The 12,500-nt window shown below is 46.0% G+C and overlaps 40 non-coding genes across 40 annotated transcripts; all 40 read left to right on the top strand.

The window, feature by feature from the left end:
• Positions 1-185: 185 nt before the first annotated feature.
• LOC138585915 (5S ribosomal RNA) lies at positions 186-304 on the top strand. Its single transcript, XR_011306022.1, has one exon. It is a non-coding gene; the product is annotated as a 5S ribosomal RNA (ribosomal RNA).
• Positions 305-486: 182 nt separating this feature from the next.
• LOC138585914 (5S ribosomal RNA) lies at positions 487-605 on the top strand. The gene has a single exon (XR_011306021.1). It is a non-coding gene; the product is annotated as a 5S ribosomal RNA (ribosomal RNA).
• A 182-nt stretch (positions 606-787) lies between these two features.
• LOC138585913 (5S ribosomal RNA) lies at positions 788-906 on the top strand. Its single transcript, XR_011306020.1, has one exon. It is a non-coding gene; the product is annotated as a 5S ribosomal RNA (ribosomal RNA).
• A 182-nt stretch (positions 907-1,088) lies between these two features.
• On the top strand, positions 1,089-1,207 carry LOC138585912 (5S ribosomal RNA). The gene has a single exon (XR_011306019.1). It is a non-coding gene; the product is annotated as a 5S ribosomal RNA (ribosomal RNA).
• A 215-nt stretch (positions 1,208-1,422) lies between these two features.
• Positions 1,423-1,541, top strand: LOC138587306 (5S ribosomal RNA). The gene has a single exon (XR_011307334.1). It is a non-coding gene; the product is annotated as a 5S ribosomal RNA (ribosomal RNA).
• A 182-nt stretch (positions 1,542-1,723) lies between these two features.
• On the top strand, positions 1,724-1,842 carry LOC138586549 (5S ribosomal RNA). The gene has a single exon (XR_011306620.1). It is a non-coding gene; the product is annotated as a 5S ribosomal RNA (ribosomal RNA).
• Positions 1,843-2,023: 181 nt separating this feature from the next.
• LOC138587206 (5S ribosomal RNA) lies at positions 2,024-2,142 on the top strand. Its single transcript, XR_011307245.1, has one exon. It is a non-coding gene; the product is annotated as a 5S ribosomal RNA (ribosomal RNA).
• Positions 2,143-2,390: 248 nt separating this feature from the next.
• LOC138585911 (5S ribosomal RNA) lies at positions 2,391-2,509 on the top strand. Its single transcript, XR_011306018.1, has one exon. It is a non-coding gene; the product is annotated as a 5S ribosomal RNA (ribosomal RNA).
• A 215-nt stretch (positions 2,510-2,724) lies between these two features.
• LOC138585910 (5S ribosomal RNA) lies at positions 2,725-2,843 on the top strand. Its single transcript, XR_011306017.1, has one exon. It is a non-coding gene; the product is annotated as a 5S ribosomal RNA (ribosomal RNA).
• A 182-nt stretch (positions 2,844-3,025) lies between these two features.
• On the top strand, positions 3,026-3,144 carry LOC138585908 (5S ribosomal RNA). Its single transcript, XR_011306015.1, has one exon. It is a non-coding gene; the product is annotated as a 5S ribosomal RNA (ribosomal RNA).
• A 182-nt stretch (positions 3,145-3,326) lies between these two features.
• Positions 3,327-3,445, top strand: LOC138585907 (5S ribosomal RNA). Its single transcript, XR_011306014.1, has one exon. It is a non-coding gene; the product is annotated as a 5S ribosomal RNA (ribosomal RNA).
• A 215-nt stretch (positions 3,446-3,660) lies between these two features.
• On the top strand, positions 3,661-3,779 carry LOC138585906 (5S ribosomal RNA). The gene has a single exon (XR_011306013.1). It is a non-coding gene; the product is annotated as a 5S ribosomal RNA (ribosomal RNA).
• Positions 3,780-3,961: 182 nt separating this feature from the next.
• On the top strand, positions 3,962-4,080 carry LOC138585905 (5S ribosomal RNA). Its single transcript, XR_011306012.1, has one exon. It is a non-coding gene; the product is annotated as a 5S ribosomal RNA (ribosomal RNA).
• A 182-nt stretch (positions 4,081-4,262) lies between these two features.
• Positions 4,263-4,381, top strand: LOC138586368 (5S ribosomal RNA). The gene has a single exon (XR_011306450.1). It is a non-coding gene; the product is annotated as a 5S ribosomal RNA (ribosomal RNA).
• A 182-nt stretch (positions 4,382-4,563) lies between these two features.
• LOC138585904 (5S ribosomal RNA) lies at positions 4,564-4,682 on the top strand. Its single transcript, XR_011306011.1, has one exon. It is a non-coding gene; the product is annotated as a 5S ribosomal RNA (ribosomal RNA).
• A 182-nt stretch (positions 4,683-4,864) lies between these two features.
• On the top strand, positions 4,865-4,983 carry LOC138585903 (5S ribosomal RNA). The gene has a single exon (XR_011306010.1). It is a non-coding gene; the product is annotated as a 5S ribosomal RNA (ribosomal RNA).
• A 182-nt stretch (positions 4,984-5,165) lies between these two features.
• LOC138586523 (5S ribosomal RNA) lies at positions 5,166-5,284 on the top strand. The gene has a single exon (XR_011306595.1). It is a non-coding gene; the product is annotated as a 5S ribosomal RNA (ribosomal RNA).
• Positions 5,285-5,466: 182 nt separating this feature from the next.
• LOC138587053 (5S ribosomal RNA) lies at positions 5,467-5,585 on the top strand. Its single transcript, XR_011307100.1, has one exon. It is a non-coding gene; the product is annotated as a 5S ribosomal RNA (ribosomal RNA).
• Positions 5,586-5,767: 182 nt separating this feature from the next.
• Positions 5,768-5,886, top strand: LOC138587086 (5S ribosomal RNA). The gene has a single exon (XR_011307131.1). It is a non-coding gene; the product is annotated as a 5S ribosomal RNA (ribosomal RNA).
• A 182-nt stretch (positions 5,887-6,068) lies between these two features.
• LOC138586344 (5S ribosomal RNA) lies at positions 6,069-6,187 on the top strand. The gene has a single exon (XR_011306427.1). It is a non-coding gene; the product is annotated as a 5S ribosomal RNA (ribosomal RNA).
• A 182-nt stretch (positions 6,188-6,369) lies between these two features.
• LOC138585902 (5S ribosomal RNA) lies at positions 6,370-6,488 on the top strand. Its single transcript, XR_011306009.1, has one exon. It is a non-coding gene; the product is annotated as a 5S ribosomal RNA (ribosomal RNA).
• Positions 6,489-6,670: 182 nt separating this feature from the next.
• On the top strand, positions 6,671-6,789 carry LOC138586778 (5S ribosomal RNA). The gene has a single exon (XR_011306839.1). It is a non-coding gene; the product is annotated as a 5S ribosomal RNA (ribosomal RNA).
• Positions 6,790-6,971: 182 nt separating this feature from the next.
• LOC138585901 (5S ribosomal RNA) lies at positions 6,972-7,090 on the top strand. The gene has a single exon (XR_011306008.1). It is a non-coding gene; the product is annotated as a 5S ribosomal RNA (ribosomal RNA).
• Positions 7,091-7,272: 182 nt separating this feature from the next.
• Positions 7,273-7,391, top strand: LOC138585900 (5S ribosomal RNA). The gene has a single exon (XR_011306007.1). It is a non-coding gene; the product is annotated as a 5S ribosomal RNA (ribosomal RNA).
• Positions 7,392-7,606: 215 nt separating this feature from the next.
• LOC138585899 (5S ribosomal RNA) lies at positions 7,607-7,725 on the top strand. The gene has a single exon (XR_011306006.1). It is a non-coding gene; the product is annotated as a 5S ribosomal RNA (ribosomal RNA).
• Positions 7,726-7,907: 182 nt separating this feature from the next.
• Positions 7,908-8,026, top strand: LOC138585897 (5S ribosomal RNA). The gene has a single exon (XR_011306004.1). It is a non-coding gene; the product is annotated as a 5S ribosomal RNA (ribosomal RNA).
• Positions 8,027-8,241: 215 nt separating this feature from the next.
• On the top strand, positions 8,242-8,360 carry LOC138585896 (5S ribosomal RNA). The gene has a single exon (XR_011306003.1). It is a non-coding gene; the product is annotated as a 5S ribosomal RNA (ribosomal RNA).
• Positions 8,361-8,542: 182 nt separating this feature from the next.
• LOC138587001 (5S ribosomal RNA) lies at positions 8,543-8,661 on the top strand. Its single transcript, XR_011307050.1, has one exon. It is a non-coding gene; the product is annotated as a 5S ribosomal RNA (ribosomal RNA).
• A 182-nt stretch (positions 8,662-8,843) lies between these two features.
• LOC138585895 (5S ribosomal RNA) lies at positions 8,844-8,962 on the top strand. The gene has a single exon (XR_011306002.1). It is a non-coding gene; the product is annotated as a 5S ribosomal RNA (ribosomal RNA).
• Positions 8,963-9,177: 215 nt separating this feature from the next.
• Positions 9,178-9,296, top strand: LOC138587019 (5S ribosomal RNA). The gene has a single exon (XR_011307067.1). It is a non-coding gene; the product is annotated as a 5S ribosomal RNA (ribosomal RNA).
• A 182-nt stretch (positions 9,297-9,478) lies between these two features.
• LOC138586599 (5S ribosomal RNA) lies at positions 9,479-9,597 on the top strand. Its single transcript, XR_011306666.1, has one exon. It is a non-coding gene; the product is annotated as a 5S ribosomal RNA (ribosomal RNA).
• A 182-nt stretch (positions 9,598-9,779) lies between these two features.
• LOC138586506 (5S ribosomal RNA) lies at positions 9,780-9,898 on the top strand. Its single transcript, XR_011306579.1, has one exon. It is a non-coding gene; the product is annotated as a 5S ribosomal RNA (ribosomal RNA).
• Positions 9,899-10,080: 182 nt separating this feature from the next.
• LOC138586828 (5S ribosomal RNA) lies at positions 10,081-10,199 on the top strand. Its single transcript, XR_011306887.1, has one exon. It is a non-coding gene; the product is annotated as a 5S ribosomal RNA (ribosomal RNA).
• Positions 10,200-10,414: 215 nt separating this feature from the next.
• Positions 10,415-10,533, top strand: LOC138585894 (5S ribosomal RNA). The gene has a single exon (XR_011306001.1). It is a non-coding gene; the product is annotated as a 5S ribosomal RNA (ribosomal RNA).
• A 182-nt stretch (positions 10,534-10,715) lies between these two features.
• Positions 10,716-10,834, top strand: LOC138585892 (5S ribosomal RNA). The gene has a single exon (XR_011306000.1). It is a non-coding gene; the product is annotated as a 5S ribosomal RNA (ribosomal RNA).
• A 181-nt stretch (positions 10,835-11,015) lies between these two features.
• On the top strand, positions 11,016-11,134 carry LOC138587205 (5S ribosomal RNA). The gene has a single exon (XR_011307244.1). It is a non-coding gene; the product is annotated as a 5S ribosomal RNA (ribosomal RNA).
• A 182-nt stretch (positions 11,135-11,316) lies between these two features.
• Positions 11,317-11,435, top strand: LOC138585891 (5S ribosomal RNA). Its single transcript, XR_011305999.1, has one exon. It is a non-coding gene; the product is annotated as a 5S ribosomal RNA (ribosomal RNA).
• Positions 11,436-11,650: 215 nt separating this feature from the next.
• LOC138585890 (5S ribosomal RNA) lies at positions 11,651-11,769 on the top strand. Its single transcript, XR_011305998.1, has one exon. It is a non-coding gene; the product is annotated as a 5S ribosomal RNA (ribosomal RNA).
• Positions 11,770-11,951: 182 nt separating this feature from the next.
• LOC138585889 (5S ribosomal RNA) lies at positions 11,952-12,070 on the top strand. The gene has a single exon (XR_011305997.1). It is a non-coding gene; the product is annotated as a 5S ribosomal RNA (ribosomal RNA).
• A 215-nt stretch (positions 12,071-12,285) lies between these two features.
• Positions 12,286-12,404, top strand: LOC138587322 (5S ribosomal RNA). The gene has a single exon (XR_011307349.1). It is a non-coding gene; the product is annotated as a 5S ribosomal RNA (ribosomal RNA).
• The last annotated feature ends 96 nt before the right edge of the window (positions 12,405-12,500 follow it).

Here is a 12,500-nt window from a genome sequence, read left to right as displayed (position 1 = left end):
TGCTGATGCTGCAGGCCTTGAAAAAGTTTGATCAGACACTCATGTGCAAGAATGCATTGAATTCATCATAGAAAAAAACCATGACAAAATCTTTGACGAAAACTATAAACAACGTGAAAAATACAGCCACATTCTTGCTGCACCATGCCACGTCTTTAAAAGGCCCGATTGAACACACAACTGTCGCTTACGGCCATACCACCCTGAACACGCCCGATCTCGTCCGATCTCGGAAGCTAAGCAGGGTCGGGCCTGGTTAGTACTTGGATGGGAGACCGCCTGGGAATACCAGGTGCTGTAAGCTTTTTCATTTTTCTGTGATGGACAGGAGAGGTGCTGATGCTGCAGGCCTTGAAAAAGTTTGATCAGACACTCATGTGCAAGAATGCATTGAATTCATCCTAGAAAAAAAACACAGTAACATATGAAGAGATTAAAAACTGCCAAAATGCATTTTTAAAAGGCCCGATTGAACACACAACTGTCGCTTACGGCCATACCACCCTGAACACGCCCGATCTCGTCCGATCTCGGAAGCTAAGCAGGGTCGGGCCTGGTTAGTACTTGGATGGGAGACCGCCTGGGAATACCAGGTGCTGTAAGCTTTTTCATTTTTCTGTGATGGACAGGAGAGGTGCTGATGCTGCAGGCCTTGAAAAAGTTTGATCAGACACTCATGTGCAAGAATGCATTGAATTCATCCTAGAAAAAAGACACAGTAACATATGAAGAGATTAAAAAGTGCCCAAATGCATTTTTAAAAGGCCCGATTGAACACACAACTGTCGCTTACGGCCATACCACCCTGAACACGCCCGATCTCGTCCGATCTCGGAAGCTAAGCAGGGTCGGGCCTGGTTAGTACTTGGATGGGAGACCGCCTGGGAATACCAGGTGCTGTAAGCTTTTTCATTTTTCTGTGATGGACAGGAGAGGTGCTGATGCTGCAGGCCTTGAAAAAGTTTGATCAGACACTCATGTGCAAGAATGCATTGAATTCATCCTAGAAAAAAAACACAGTAACATATGAAGAGATTAAAAAGTGCCCAAATGCATTTTTAAAAGGCCCGATTGAACACACAACTGTCGCTTACGGCCATACCACCCTGAACACGCCCGATCTCGTCCGATCTCGGAAGCTAAGCAGGGTCGGGCCTGGTTAGTACTTGGATGGGAGACCGCCTGGGAATACCAGGTGCTGTAAGCTTTTTCATTTTTCTGTGATGGACAGGAGAAGTGCTGATGCTGCAGGCCTTGAAAAAGTTTGATCAGACACTCATGTGCAAGAATGCATTGAATTCATCATAGAAAAAAACTATGACAAAATCTTTGACGAAAACTATAAACAACGTTAAAAATACAGCCACATTCTTGCTGCCCCATGCCACGTCTTTAAAAGGCCCGATTGAACACACAACTGTCGCTTACGGCCATACCAGCCTGAACACGCCCGATCTCGTCCGATCTCGGAAGCTAAGCAGGGTCGTGCCTGGTTAGTACTTGGATGGGAGACCGCCTGGGAATACCAGGTGCTGTAAGCTTTTTCATTTTTCTGTGATGGACAGGAGAGGTGCTGATGCTGCAGGCCTTGAAAAAGTTTGATCAGACACTCATGTGCAAGAATGCATTGAATTCATCCTAGAAAAAAAACACAGTAACATATGAAGAGATTAAAAAGTGCCCAAATGCATTTTTAAAAGGCCCGATTGAACACACAACTGTCGCTTACGGCCATACCACCCTGAACACGCCCGATCTCGTCGGATCTCGGAAGCTAAGCAGGGTCGGGCCTGGTTAGTACTTGGATGGGAGACCGCCTGGGAATACCAGGTGCTGTAAGCTTTTTCATTTTTCTGTGATGGACAGGAGAGGTGCTGATGCTGCAGGCCTTGAAAAAGTTTGATCAGACACTCATGTGCAAGAATGCATTGAATTCATCCTAGAAAAAAAACACAGTACATATGAAGAGATTAAAAAGTGCCCAAATGCATTTTTAAAAGGCCCGATTGAACACACAACTGTCGCTTACGGCCATACCACCCTGAACACGTCCGATCTCGTCCGATCTCGGAAGCTAAGCAGAGTCGGGCCTGGTTAGTACTTGGATGGGAGACCGCCTGGGAATACCAGGTGCTGTAAGCTTTTTCATTTTTCTGTGATGGACAGGAGAGGTGCTGATGCTGCAGGCCTTGAAAAAGTTTGATCAGACACTCATGTGCAAGAATGCATTGAATTCTATTAGAAAAAAACCATGACAAAATTTTTGACGAAAACTATAAACAGCGTTAAAAATACTGCCAAATTCAAGAATGTGGAGGGGCAGATGCCCCACCGCATTCTTGCTTCACCATGCCACGTCTTTAAAAGGCCCGATTGAACACACAACTGTCGCTTACGGCCATACCACCCTGAACACGCCCGATCTCGTCCGATCTCGGAAGCTAAGCAGGGTCGGGCCTGGTTAGTACTTGGATGGGAGACCGCCTGGGAATACCAGGTGCTGTAAGCTTTTTCATTTTTCTGTGATGGACAGGAGAGGTGCTGATGCTGCAGGCCTTGAAAAAGTTTGATCAGACACTCATGTGCAAGAATGCATTGAATTCATCATAGAAAAAAACCATGACAAAATCTTTGACGAAAACTATAAACAACGTTAAAAATACAGCCACATTCTTGCTGCACCATGCCACGTCTTTAAAAGGCCCGATTGAACACACAACTGTCGCTTACGGCCATACCACCCTGAACACGCCCGATCTCGTCCGATCTCGGAAGCTAAGCAGGGTCGGGCCTGGTTAGTACTTGGATGGGAGACCGCCTGGGAATACCAGGTGCTGTAAGCTTTTTCATTTTTCTGTGATGGACAGGAGAGGTGCTGATGCTGCAGGCCTTGAAAAAGTTTGATCAGACACTCATGTGCAAGAATGCATTGAATTCATCCTAGAAAAAAAACACAGTAACATATGAAGAGATTAAAAAGTGCCAAAATGCATTTTTAAAAGGCCCGATTGAACACACAACTGTCGCTTACGGCCATACCACCCTGAACACGCCCGATCTCGTCCGATCTCGGAAGCTAAGCAGGGTCGGGCCTGGTTAGTACTTGGATGGGAGACCGCCTGGGAATACCAGGTGCTGTAAGCTTTTTCATTTTTCTGTGATGGACAGGAGAGGTGCTGATGCTGCAGGCCTTGAAAAAGTTGGATCAGACACTCATGTGCAAGAATGCATTGAATTCATCCTAGAAAAAAAACACAGTAACATATGAAGAGATTAAAAAGTGCCCAAATGCATTTTTAAAAGGCCCGATTGAACACACAACTGTCGCTTACGGCCATACCACCCTGAACACGCCCGATCTCGTCCGATCTCGGAAGCTAAGCAGGGTCGGGCCTGGTTAGTACTTGGATGGGAGACCGCCTGGGAATACCAGGTGCTGTAAGCTTTTTCATTTTTCTGTGATGGACAGGAGAGGTGCTGATGCTGCAGGCCTTGAAAAAGTTTGATCAGACACTCATGTGCAAGAATGCATTGAATTCATCATAGAAAAAAACCATGACAAAATCTTTGACGAAAACTATAAACAACGTTAAAAATACAGCCACATTCTTGCTGCAACATGCCACGTCTTTAAAAGGCCCGATTGAACACACAACTGTCGCTTACGGCCATACCACCCTGAACACGCCCGATCTCGTCCGATCTCGGAAGCTAAGCAGGGTCGGGCCTGGTTAGTACTTGGATGGGAGACCGCCTGGGAATACCAGGTGCTGTAAGCTTTTTCATTTTTCTGTGATGGACAGGAGAGGTGCTGATGCTGCAGGCCTTGAAAAAGTTTGAACAGACACTCATGTGCAAGAATGCATTGAATTCATCCTAGAAAAAAAACACAGTAACATATGAAGAGATTAAAAAGTGCCCAAATGCATTTTTAAAAGGCCCGATTGAACACACAACTGTCGCTTACGGCCATACCACCCTGAACACGCCCGATCTCGTCCGATCTCGGAAGCTAAGCAGGGTCGGGCCTGGTTAGTACTTGGATGGGAGACCGCCTGGGAATACCAGGTGCTGTAAGCTTTTTCATTTTTCTGTGATGGACAGGAGAGGTGCTGATGCTGCAGGCCTTGAAAAAGTTTGATCAGACACTCATGTGCAAGAATGCATTGAATTCATCCTAGAAAAAAAACACAGTAACATATGAAGAGATTAAAAAGTGCCCAAATGCATTTTTAAAAGGCCCGATTGAACACACAACTGTCGCTTACGGCCATACCACCCTGAACACGCCCGATCTCGTCTGATCTCGGAAGCTAAGCAGGGTCGGGCCTGGTTAGTACTTGGATGGGAGACCGCCTGGGAATACCAGGTGCTGTAAGCTTTTTCATTTTTCTGTGATGGACAGGAGAGGTGCTGATGCTGCAGGCCTTGAAAAAGTTGGATCAGACACTCATGTGCAAGAATGCATTGAATTCATCCTAGAAAAAAAACACAGTAACATATGAAGAGATTAAAAAGTGCCCAAATGCATTTTTAAAAGGCCCGATTGAACACACAACTGTCGCTTACGGCCATACCACCCTGAACACGCCCGATCTCGTCCGATCTCGGAAGCTAAGCAGGGTCGGGCCTGGTTAGTACTTGGATGGGAGACCGCCTGGGAATACCAGGTGCTGTAAGCTTTTTCATTTTTCTGTGATGGACAGGAGAGGTGCTGATGCTGCAGGCCTTGAAAAAGTTTGATCAGACACTCATGTGCAAGAATGCATTGAATTCATCCTAGAAAAAAAACACAGTAACATATGAAGAGATTAAAAAGTGCCCAAATGCATTTTTAAAAGGCCCGATTGAACACACAACTGTCGCTTACGGCCATACCACCCTGAACACGCCCGATCTCGTCCGATCTCGGAAGCTAAGCAGGGTCGGGCCTGGTTAGTACTTGGATGGGAGACCGCCTGGGAATACCAGGTGCTGTAAGCTTTTTCATTTTTCTGTGATGGACAGGAGAGGTGCTGATGCCGCAGACCTTGAAAAAGTTTGATCAGACACTCATGTGCAAGAATGCATTGAATTCATCCTAGAAAAAAAACACAGTAACATATGAAGAGATTAAAAAGTGCCCAAATGCATTTTTAAAAGGCCCGATTGAACACACAACTGTCGCTTACGGCCATACCATCCTGAACACGCCCGATCTCGTCCGATCTCGGAAGCTAAGCAGGGTCGGGCCTGGTTAGTACTTGGATGGGAGACCGCCTGGGAATACCAGGTGCTGTAAGCTTTTTCATTTTTCTGTGATGGACAGGAGAGGTGCTGATGCTGCCGGCCTTGAAAAAGTTGGATCAGACACTCATGTGCAAGAATGCATTGAATTCATCCTAGAAAAAAAACACAGTAACATATGAAGAGATTAAAAAGTGCCCAAATGCATTTTTAAAAGGCCCGATTGAACACACAACTGTCGCTTACGGCCATACCACCCTGAACACGCCCGATCTCGTCCGATCTCGGAAGCTAGGCAGGGTCGGGCCTGGTTAGTACTTGGATGGGAGACCGCCTGGGAATACCAGGTGCTGTAAGCTTTTTCATTTTTCTGTGATGAACAGGAGAGGTGCTGATGCTGCAGGCCTTGAAAAAGTTTGATCAGACACTCATGTGCAAGAATGCATTGAATTCATCCTAGAAAAAAAACACAGTAACATATGAAGAGATTAAAAAGTGCCCAAATGCATTTTTAAAAGGCCCGATTGAACACACAACTGTCGCTTACGGCCATACCACCCTGAACACGCCCAATCTCGTCCGATCTCGGAAGCTAAGCAGGGTCGGGCCTGGTTAGTACTTGGATGGGAGACCGCCTGGGAATACCAGGTGCTGTAAGCTTTTTCATTTTTCTGTGATGGACAGGAGAGGAGCTGATGCTGCAGGCCTTGAAAAAGTTTGATCAGACACTCATGTGCAAGAATGCATTGAATTCATCCTAGAAAAAAAACACAGTAACATATGAAGAGATTAAAAAGTGCCCAAATGCATTTTTAAAAGGCCCGATTGAACACACAACTGTCGCTTACGGCCATACCACCCTGAACACGCCCGATCTCGTCCGATCTCGGAAGCTAAGCAGGGTCGGGCCTGGTTAGTACTTGGATGGGAGACCGCATGGGAATACCAGGTGCTGTAAGCTTTTTCATTTTTCTGTGATGGACAGGAGAGGTACTGATGCTGCAGGCCTTGAAAAAGTTTGATCAGACACTCATGTGCAAGAATGCATTGAATTCATCCTAGAAAAAAAACTCAGTAACATATGAAGAGATTAAAAAGTGCCCAAATGCATTTTTAAAAGGCCCGATTGAACACACAACTGTCGCTTACGGCCATACCACCCTGAACACGCCCGATCTCGTCCGATCTCGGAAGCTAAGCAGGGTCGGGCCTGGTTAGTACTTGGATGGGAGACCGCCTGGGAATACCAGGTGCTGTAAGCTTTTTCATTTTTCTGTGATGGACAGGAGAGGTACTGATGCTGCAGGCCTTGAAAAAGTTTGATCAGACACTCATGTGCAAGAATGCATTGAATTCATCCTAGAAAAAAAACACAGTAACATATGAAGAGATTAAAAAGTGCCCAAATGCATTTTTAAAAGGCCCGATTGAACACACAACTGTCGCTTACGGCCATACCACCCTGAACACGTCCGATCTCGTCCGATCTCGGAAGCTAAGCAGGGTCGGGCCTGGTTAGTACTTGGATGGGAGACCGCCTGGGAATACCAGGTGCTGTAAGCTTTTTCATTTTTCTGTGATGGACAGGAGAGGTGCTGATGCTGCAGGCCTTGAAAAAGTTTGATCAGACACTCATGTGCAAGAATGCATTGAATTCATCCTAGAAAAAAAACACAGTAACATATGAAGAGATTAAAAAGTGCCCAAATGCATTTTTAAAAGGCCCGATTGAACACACAACTGTCGCTTACGGCCATACCACCCTGAACACGCCCGATCTCGTCCGATCTCGGAAGCTAAGCAGGGTCGGGCCTGGTTAGTACTTGGATGGGAGACCGCCTGGGAATACCAGGTGCTGTAAGCTTTTTCATTTTTCTGTGATGGACAGGAGAGGTGCTGATGCTGCAGGCCTTGAAAAAGTTTGATCAGACACTCATGTGCAAGAATGCATTGAATTCATCCTAGAAAAAAAACACAGTAACATATGAAGAGATTAAAAAGTGCCCAAATGCATTTTTAAAAGGCCCGATTGAACACACAACTGTCGCTTACGGCCATACCACCCTGAACACGCCCGATCTCGTCCGATCTCGGAAGCTAAGCAGGGTCGGGCCTGGTTAGTACTTGGATGGGAGACCGCCTGGGAATACCAGGTGCTGTAAGCTTTTTCATTTTTCTGTGATGGACAGGAGAGGTGCTGATGCTGCAGGCCTTGAAAAAGTTTGATCAGACACTCATGTGCAAGAATGCATTGAATTCATCATAGAAAAAAACCATGACAAAATCTTTGACGAAAACTATAAACAACGTTAAAAATACAGCCACATTCTTGCTGCAACATGCCACGTCTTTAAAAGGCCCGATTGAACACACAACTGTCGCTTACGGCCATACCACCCTGAACACGCCCGATCTCGTCCGATCTCGGAAGCTAAGCAGGGTCGGGCCTGGTTAGTACTTGGATGGGAGACCGCCTGGGAATACCAGGTGCTGTAAGCTTTTTCATTTTTCTGTGATGGACAGGAGAGGTGCTGATGCTGCAGGCCTTGAAAAAGTTTGATCAGACACTCATGTGCAAGAATGCATTGAATTCATCCTAGAAAAAAAACACAGTAACATATGAAGAGATTAAAAAGTGCCCAAATGCATTTTTAAAAGGCCCGATTGAACACACAACTGTCGCTTACGGCCATACCACCCTGAACACGCCCGATCTCGTCCGATCTCGGAAGCTAAGCAGGGTCGGGCCTGGTTAGTACTTGGATGGGAGACCGCCTGGGAATACCAGGTGCTGTAAGCTTTTTCATTTTTCTGTGATGGACAGGAGAGGTGCTGATGCTGCAGGCCTTGAAAAAGTTGGATCAGACACTCATGTGCAAGAATGCATTGAATTCATCATAGAAAAAAACTATGACAAAATCTTTGACGAAAACTATAAACAACGTTAAAAATACAGCCACATTCTTGCTGCCCCATGCCACGTCTTTAAAAGGCCCGATTGAACACACAACTGTCGCTTACGGCCATACCACCCTGAACACGCCCGATCTCGTCCGATCTCGGAAGCTAAGCAGGGTCGGGCCTGGTTAGTACTTGGATGGGAGACCGCCTGGGAATACCAGGTGCTGTAAGCTTTTTCATTTTTCTGTGATGGACAGGAGTGGTGCTGATGCTGCAGGCCTTGAAAAAGTTTGATCAGACACTCATGTGCAAGAATGCATTGAATTCATCCTAGAAAAAAAACACAGTAACATATGAAGAGATTAAAAAGTGCCCAAATGCATTTTTAAAAGGCCCGATTGAACACACAACTGTCGCTTACGGCCATACCACCCTGAACACGGCCGATCTCGTCCGATCTCGGAAGCTAAGCAGGGTCGGGCCTGGTTAGTACTTGGATGGGAGACCGCCTGGGAATACCAGGTGCTGTAAGCTTTTTCATTTTTCTGTGATGGACAGGAGAGGTGCTGATGCTGCAGGCCTTGAAAAAGTTTGATCAGACACTCATGTGCAAGAATGCATTGAATTGATCCTAGAAAAAAAACACAGTAACATATGAAGAGATTAAAAAGTGCCCAAATGCATTTTTAAAAGGCCCGATTGAACACACAACTGTCGCTTACGGCCATACCACCCTGAACACGCCCGATCTCGTCCGATCTCGGAAGCTAAGCAGGGTCGGGCCTGGTTAGTACTTGGATGGGAGACCGCCTGGGAATACCAGGTGCTGTAAGCTTTTTCATTTTTCTGTGATGGACAGGAGAGGTGCTGATGCTGCAGGCCTTTAAAAAGTTTGATCAGACACTCATGTGCAAGAATGCATTGAATTCATCATAGAAAAAAACCATGACAAAATCTTTGACGAAAACTATAAACAACATTAAAAATACAGCCACATTCTTGCTGCACCATGCCACGTCTTTAAAAGGCCCGATTGAACACACAACTGTCGCTTACGGCCATACCACCCTGAACACGCCAGATCTCGTCAGATCTCGGAAGCTAAGCAGGGTCGGGCCTGGTTAGTACTTGGATGGGAGACCGCCTGGGAATACCAGGTGCTGTAAGCTTTTTCATTTTTCTGTGATGGACAGGAGAGGTGCTGATGCTGCAGGCCTTGAAAAAGTTTGATCAGACACTCATGTGCAAGAATGCATTGAATTCATCCTAGAAAAAAAACACAGTAACATATGAAGAGATTAAAAAGTGCCCAAATGCATTTTTAAAAGGCCCGATTGAACACGCAACTGTCGCTTACGGCCATACCACCCTGAACACGCCCGATCTCATCCGATCTCGGAAGCTAAGCAGAGTCGGGCCTGGTTAGTACTTGGATGGGAGACCGCCTGGGAATACCAGGTGCTGTAAGCTTTTTCATTTTTCTGTGATGGACAGGAGAGGTGCTGATGCTGCAGGCCTTGAAAAAGTTTGATCAGACACTCATGTGCAAGAATGCATTGAATTCATCCTAGAAAAAAAACACAGTAACATATGAAGAGATTAAAAAGTGCCCAAATGCATTTTTAAAAGGCCCGATTGAACACACAACTGTCGCTTACGGCCATACCACCCTGAACACGCCCGATCTCGTCCGATCTCGGAAGCTAAGCAGGGTCGGGCCTGGTTAGTACTTGGATGGGAGACCGCCTGGGAATACCAGGTGTTGTAAGCTTTTTCATTTTTCTGTGATGGACAGGAGAGGTGCTGATGCTGCAGGCCTTGAAAAAGTTTGATCAGACACTCATGTGCAAGAATGCATTGAATTCATCCTAGAAAAAAAACACAGTAAAATATGAAGAGATTAAAAAGTGCCAAAATGCATTTTTAAAAGGCCCGATTGAACACACAACTGTCGCGTACGGCCATACCACCCTGAACACGCCCGATCTCGTCCGATCTCGGAAGCTAAGCAGGGTCGGGCCTGGTTAGTACTTGGATGGGAGACCGCCTGGGAATACCAGGTGCTGTAAGCTTTTTCATTTTTCTGTGATGGACAGGAGAGGTGCTGATGCTGCAGGCCTTGAAAAAGTTTGATCAGACACTCATGTGCAAGAATGCATTGAATTCATCATAGAAAAAAACCATGACAAAATCTTTGACGAAAACTATAAACAACGTTAAAAATACAGCCACATTCTTGCTGCACCATGCCACGTCTTTAAAAGGCCCGATTGAACACACAACTGTCGCTTACGGCCATACCACCCTGAACACGCCCGATCTCGTCCGATCTCGGAAGCTAAGCAGGGTCGGGCCTGGTTAGTACTTGGATGGGAGACCGCCTGGGAATACCAGGTGCTGTAAGCTTTTTCATTTTTCTGTGATGGACAGGAGAGGTGCTGATGCTGCAGGCCTTGAAAAAGTTTGATCAGACACTCATGTGCAAGAATGCATTGAATTCATCCTAGAAAAAAAACACAGTAACATATGAAGAGATTAAAAAGTGCCAAAATGCATTTTTAAAAGGCCCGATTGAACACACAACTGTCGCTTACGGCCATACCACCCTGAACACGCCCGATCTCGTCCGATCTCGGAAGCTAAGCAGGGTCGGGCCTGGTTAGTACTTGGATGGGAGACCGCCTGGGAATACCAGGTGCTGTAAGCTTTTTCATTTTTCTGTGATGGACAGGAGAGGTGATGATGCTGCAGGCCTTGAAAAAGTTTGATCAGACACTCATGTGCAAGAATGCATTGAATTCATCCTAGAAAAAAAACACAGTACATATGAAGAGATTAAAAAGTGCCCAAATGCATTTTTAAAAGGCCCGATTGAACACACAACTGTCGCTTACGGCCATACCACCCTGAACACGTCCGATCTCGTCCGATCTCGGAAGCTAAGCAGAGTCGGGCCTGGTTAGTACTTGGATGGGAGACCGCCTGGGAATACCAGGTGCTGTAAGCTTTTTCATTTTTCTGTGATGGACAGGAGAGGTGCTGATGCTGCAGGCCTTGAAAAAGTTTGATCAGACACTCATGTGCAAGAATGCATTGAATTCATCCTAGAAAAAAAACACAGTAACATATGAAGAGATTAAAAAGTGCCCAAATGCATTTTTAAAAGGCCCGATTGAACACACAACTGTCGCTTACGGCCATACCACCCTGAACACGCCCGATCTCGTCCGATCTCGGAAGCTAAGCAGGGTCGGGCCTGGTTAGTACTTGGATGGGAGACCGCCTGGGAATACCAGGTGCTGTAAGCTTTTTCATTTTTCTGTGATGGACAGGAGAGGTGCTGATGCTGCAGGCCTTGAAAAAGTTGGATCAGACACTCATGTGCAAGAATGCATTGAATTCATCATAGAAAAAAACCATGACAAAATCTTTGACGAAAACTATAAACAACGTTAAAAATACAGCCACATTCTTGCTGCAACATGCCACGTCTTTAAAAGGCCCGATTGAACACACAACTGTCGCTTACGGCCATACCACCCTGAACACGCCCGATCTCGTCCGATCTCGGAAGCTAAGCAGGGTCGGGCCTGGTTAGTACTTGGATGGGAGACCGCCTGGGAATACCAGGTGCTGTAAGCTTTTTCATTTTTCTGTGATGGACAGGAGAGGTGCTGATGCTGCAGGCCTTGAAAAAGTTTGATCAGACACTCATGTGCAAGAATGCATTGAATTCATCCTAGAAAAAAAACACAGTAACATATGAAGAGATTAAAAAGTGCCCAAATGCATTTTTAAAAGGCCCGATTGAACACACAACTGTCGCTTACGGCCATACCACCCTGAACACGCCCGATCTCGTCCGATCTCGGAAGCTAAGCAGGGTCGGGCCTGGTTAGTACTTGGATGGGAGACCGCCTGGGAATACCAGGTGCTGTAAGCTTTTTCATTTTTCTGTGATGGACAGGAGAGGTGCTGATGCTGCAGGCCTTGAAAAAGTTTGATCAGACACTCATGTGCAAGAATGCATTGAATTCATCATAGAAAAAAACTATGACAAAATCTTTGACGAAAACTATAAACAACGTTAAAAATACAGCCACATTCTTGCTGCCCCATGCCACGTCTTTAAAAGGCCCGATTGAACACACAACTGTCGCTTACGGCCATACCAGCCTCAACACGCCTGATCTCGTCCGATCTCGGAAGCTAAGCAGGGTCGGGCCTGGTTAGTACTTGGATGGGAGACCGCCTGGGAATACCAGGTGCTGTAAGCTTTTTCATTTTTCTGTGATGGACAGGAGAGGTGCTGATGCTGCAGGCCTTGAAAAAGTTTGATCAGACACTCATGTGCAAGAATGCATTGAATTCAT

The sequence above is a fragment of the Semicossyphus pulcher genome, unplaced genomic scaffold (assembly GCF_022749685.1).
Source record: "Semicossyphus pulcher isolate SPU_LCO1_2020_fin unplaced genomic scaffold, fSemPul1.0.p SCAF_11, whole genome shotgun sequence".
Classification (NCBI taxonomy): domain Eukaryota; kingdom Metazoa; phylum Chordata; class Actinopteri; order Labriformes; family Labridae; genus Semicossyphus; species Semicossyphus pulcher.
The sequence above is the reverse complement of the archived record's forward strand: the minus strand, read 5'-3'. Positions and strand labels throughout refer to the sequence as shown.